The sequence below is a fragment of the Macaca mulatta genome, chromosome 4, assembly GCF_049350105.2.
Source record: "Macaca mulatta isolate MMU2019108-1 chromosome 4, T2T-MMU8v2.0, whole genome shotgun sequence".
Lineage (NCBI taxonomy): Eukaryota > Metazoa > Chordata > Mammalia > Primates > Cercopithecidae > Macaca > Macaca mulatta.
In genome coordinates, this window is record NC_133409.1 from 19,612,210 (window position 1) to 19,618,073 (window position 5,864).

Here is a 5,864-nt window from a genome sequence, read left to right on the forward strand (position 1 = left end):
CAGTCCAACAGGATAGAGACACAAGTAAACAGATAACAATGATGTAATGTGATAAGTTCTATGGCAGAGGTAACCATGGGGATGCAATGGAGGGTCAAAGAAGGGAGTACTTAACCAAGACTTGGGAAGTTTCTGAGAAGGTCAAGTTAGTGGAATTCTAGGCTGGATTCTGAAAGATGAGCTGTAGTTGCCTAGGCAAATGTGGTGTGAGAGAGGAGGAGGACATTTCAGTCTGAGAGAACAGTATGATAGAAGTGTTCAGCATTGAAATAAACCATAGGTATGGGGAGAAATGTGGATGGCACAATATGGCAGAAATTAGAGAATGAAAGAGACCAGTGGAGTTGCTGAAGATAGAGAAGGAATCGGGGGTCATATTGCCTTGGGAACTTTATCTTGCGGGTGTTGGGGAATCACTAGGATGCGTGAGTGGTGGAGTAACTTGATCAGAATTCCATGTTAGAAGGATGTTTCTGGCTGCAATGTGGAGAACATCTTAGAGAAGAATAAAGGTGGAGGCAATGAGACCAGTAAGGGCTCATTTGCTATTGTAGGAGACAATTGTAGTTTGGTTTACCAGAACAGAAAAATAAAAATCCACATCTGTAACTGGAAAAGAGCTCCTCTGATTTCTTCCTTCTTTTTAACCACTATTATTAACAATATTTTAACAAGACACTCCTTGCCACAGGTGCTGTTAAAATCCTGAATTCAAAAATAAATAAATAAAATCCTGAATTCTATGGGAAAACAAAATATAATTCCTATTATTTTAAGGTAGACAATTTTAGCCTTCTTAGATAGGTCATGAGAATACCATGACTCCTTAACATCTAAGACTCTAAACTATCAATGAAAAACAAAAACTTATTTTGAAGTGAGATAACATTTTATCACTGTACATTAGTTTTGGGTGAGAAGAAATAGTTTATTAATTATTTATTCTGAATGTATCAAGAAAAGCAATTTAAAAATATGCTATAAATAGGATTCACGTAATTCTTAATTTATTCTTCACACTGTGAGATGAAATAAACGTTATGAGTTCATTGTGTATTTACCAGTGAGTAGATTTACTAGTGCAGTTATTGAATTGTGTAAAGCACAGTTTAAGTGTATAATATATTTCTTCGTATATTATTTTATTTACTTATTTTAGAGACAGGATCTCTGCCTGTCACCCAGGCTGGAGTGCAGTTGTACAATCATAGCTCACTGCAGTTTCAAACTCCAGGCTCAAGTCATGTTCCCTCCTCAGCCTTCTGAGTAGCTAGGATTACAGGTGTAGCTCATTATTCCTGGCTAATTTTGAATTTTTTGTAGAGATAGGATCTCGCTATGTTGCCCAGGTTGTGGTCAAATTCCTGTCTCAAATGATCCTCCTCCCTCAGCCTCCAAAACCTGGGATTACGGGTATGAGCCATGGCACCCAGTCTTAGTATATAATTTCTTATTAACACTTAATCTAGTTTAAAAATATCTATTTTCCAATCTTAAGTGTTAGAAATTATAGTATCGCATCCTTTACTTAATGGCTATTTCTGCATATGTGTGTGTGTGTGTGTGTGTGTGTGTGTATATGTGTGTATATATATATACAGTTATGTAATTAGTTTAAATTTTTATCCACAAAGCAATGGGAAGATACTGAGATATATAAACTATATATATAGATAGATAGATATAGAGATATATATATTTAGTTAATAATGGTTCTTAAAAAGAAGGAAGAATTCAAAGGAGCTCTTTTCCAGTTACAGATGTGGATTTTATTTGTCTGTTCTGGTAAACCAAACTATAATTGTCTCCTACAAAAGCAAAATGAATCATAAAATCACATTGAAAGTGATTTTAATTTTCCATCATGAACCAGTATAATTAAAATTTCAGAAATAATATTCTTTAAGCACTCTGATGTTTTCCAAATACTCTCTTCTTTAAGTGTTACAGCTCAGAGAAGGGAATGGGCTACTTTTGCAATAACATGCTATGTGCACACTTCTCCCTTTTAAATTTCAATTCAAAGGAAATGTAAAAATCTTCAAACACAGCAGAAATTGTGAATTAATAAGACCTGCAATTAAATCTTTTTTATGGCATAAACTGTGCCCATGCCTTAACAAAACAAGATGTCAGCATTGTGAAGGTCAAAGTTGCTTGGCATCAAATAGATCAAATGCTGAATTGTTTATATACATGTTAGAAAAGTTCGCTGCTGTAAAAATATTCTCATAATCTGCAGAATTTGACACTGAAAATAACATTTGCTATTTAATTAAATGTTGAGAAGGCATTTATAGATAGACACCAATAGATAGCAGTTTTCTTGAATTGCATCTGGAACGACCTTTATTCCCCTTTGCAATAATTCCCTCACATCCCAAAGACTTGACAAAGAAGAATGTTTGTCAATGGATACATTCCTTACAATTTCAGCTTGGTTTAAACTTTATGGTGCAAATGAGACTATTTTTAAGGTTTATTTTTCATTAGATTTTATGATTACTTTTTCTCTATTTTATGTTTTCTGCTTTTTCCTCACCCTAAATATGGTATCGGTTATAGGTAACAGTTTTTACTCTTGGAAAGAATGGAAAATCAGAGGTGAAGATGAAACCAAGGTATGTTACTATGACCACATGAGGTTCCCTTGCTGAAAATATCTCGGTATCTTCCCATTGTTTTGTGGATAAAAATTTAAACTGATTAGCTTTCTTTTTAATCAGCTAGCCTTTCCAGGTTTATTAAACTCTTCACACTAGACAAAATGGCTTACTAGATGTTTCTTAGGTATATATTGTACTATCTGTTTCGTGTTTATTTTGTTTGATTATGTTGTTTGATCCAAAATGACATCTTCCTTTGATTTTTCTTTGTGAGTCCAGATGAAAGGATATTTACATAAAGATTGTCCTCTGCCTCCTCCCTCTGCCCCCACATCCAGGACTAATTGCTTGATTCTGCTACATAATTAAGAGAGAAATACGCAGAGTGGACTTTTGAGGGAAATCATTACTAGCCTCCTGGAGGCTGTGGTCCCAAGCTCCCGTGAGGAAACCACACTCCTGGTAAACTACATCAGATCCCACAGGGCCTTCCAGGCTGCCTCTTGCTTTTCTGACCTGGGCATTGTTCCTTTTACCCACAACTCTTGGTGCTCTAGATCTTGCAACATACAGGAAACTACGCACATTCATACACCATCTACCAGAAATGATATCCCAAGCACCTTGGTCAATAATATCTGATAATGAACCTTAATATCTCTCAAGGCAGTCATGGGCAAAAAAGGAGAAGATTGAGCTTAGCTTATCTGATGAGCATTTTGAGTGTAGCAGTGCTGAGGGTGAAGATTGAGGGTGGATTTTCACCTTGTTTTCAGAGCTATTCTTTTTTCGTGGGGTTTATAATACCCCACTCCCCAGCATATCTAACTAAACAAAGATTTCCATGGATTAGAAAAAAAAATTTTGTTTTAGAGATGGAAGTGAATCACTGACTCACTCTATATAAACCCGACTTTCCATAAAGCACATCTTTCTGTAAAGTTCACCCTGGCTTCCCCACCCCAGATATCTGTCTGAATTTCGGCAGCAATTACTATCTGGGCTCTGGAATCAGACAGTCTAAATGCCCCTGTGGCTTATATTTCTCATCTATAATATGAAGATAATGACAGCATCTAACTCAAGATCTGAGGTGAATATTGAGAACTAAGTTATTAGCAGTTTTTTTTTTTGCAATTCATGCTGTTGTATATTATTATCTACAACTACTTTAAATTGATTTTAAATTTTATTTTGAAATACATGCATTCAAGTAATTCATCTATATATGTTTTGTATGCTATGTGGGCTATTAAGTATATATCTAGTATATAGAAAATTCCCAACATAATTGAAACTACAATGTATCGTTTTCCTAATGCATTCCTTTTACTTTCTTTCAGAAATTTTGGTTTTCATAATACTTTTATTACATTTGTATCCCTAAAAATTGTATATTTTTAAAGTTTAGTATTTTCAAAGTTTATATAAATGGTACCTTACTATATGTATCCTCTGGTTTTAAAAACAATTGGTTTTTGTTCTTCAACATTTTGTTTGTGAAGGTCATATATGTGTTATATACAGCAGTAGCTAATTTATTTTGCTGCTGTAAAATTTTTTATTTTATGAATATTCTACAGTTTGTCTGATTTCCTACTGGAATATATGTTGGTTTTCTCCAGTTTTTTTTTTGTTATATTAACAACGCTGCTATGAACATTCTTGTCTCCAATAATTAAATGGTACTTTGAATGTTTTACTACTTAATCTTCCTCTTCCCTTCTTCCCATCCTACCTAGGTTGCAAATACCACTTAGAATCTTTATTTCCTTCCATAGTATTTAATATAGTGTCTTGACCACAATAGGTACTCGATAAATACTTGTATATTTGATATAATCAAAATAGATGTATCCTTTGACTAATATATCAATTATTTTAATTGGTCCTTTTCCATTTTCCACCATGAAGTTTATCCTTTTCAGATGCTGTGCTGTCATCTAGCCATTATTCCTTGCATGGTAGCCTTTCAGAATATCAATGGTACATGCATTCAAATATAACATCATGTTCATAGTTAATATCTCTTTCAACATTTTACACTATCATATACTGAAAAATCTGCTTAACCGGTCTGAACTCATTTCTTCTTCTGTAACATTAGTATAAAAATACCTACTTCATAAGTTTATTGTAGATATTGAATGTGGTACATTTAGATCTTTTAGCATAGCAAGGGCTCAGAGTACCTATTGTTATTACTATTATTCCCTAACTGATTGATGTGGTTAACTCTAATATCTGCAGCCAGATAGTATGTCCCTAGAGCATAAGAACATTTTTATAATTGCACCCATCCATAGGGCCTGTCATAACTCATGTTTGTTGAATTGAACTGAGTAGTCAGTGGTTATTAAATAACCATTGATTGGCTAAATCCCTGCTTAGTAACTCTTCTCTTTCTCTCACCTAACTCTTGAAAGTGATTTGTAGTTTTGTAGGATTGCCGGTTAGGACTGGATTGGAGTGGGAAGTCATTAGCTGCAATAAAATGAAGGAGAAATAATAATAAGAAATTGCCTTTGAAGCTGAGACTGAGTAGACAGATTGGGTGGTGACTTCCATGGTATGACTTGACATATATCAAAATACTCATTCCAAAAATGCTACCTTCCATCTGCCTGCCACATTGTCAAAAATCCCTACTTTTTAGTCCTCCTTTTGAGTGAAGACAATAAAACTTTTGTTGACTATGTTACATGGAAATACCTTTTCTTAATATGACGATGTTTCAGAAGGGAGGATGTGGAATGGTCAATGGAACTCTTGACTACCAAACAAACTTTGCTAATTTCACAATTTTTCTTAGAGCTGCCTTATTATAATATGGATCCATTAGTGGGTATTTTACATGTGCCAGTTTATCAATATTGATATGGTAATATTTTACAAGTATGGAGTTTACAATATCAATTGGAATAATAATATTGTGTCAATATTGTTTATAATTTTCATACACCTTTACAATTTTCATACTATGTCTATATTGCGGATGAGGAAATTGAAACCCAGAAATGTTATTTACCCAGTCTACTCAATCATAGATATCCATGCTTAGGAATTTGAACTTAGCGTTCTATAATTCTAACCTCTGGTATTACTTGAAGACTCTCCTACCTTGGCCTGTGTTTTGCTTAAACCACAGTAATTGATAGCGTGATGAAATATTTAGAGAGGAAGTTTTTTTTTTTAAACTTGTTTCAACAACACCATAACTCTATTGTCGGCATCTGGCTGCTTCTATTCACCTAATGG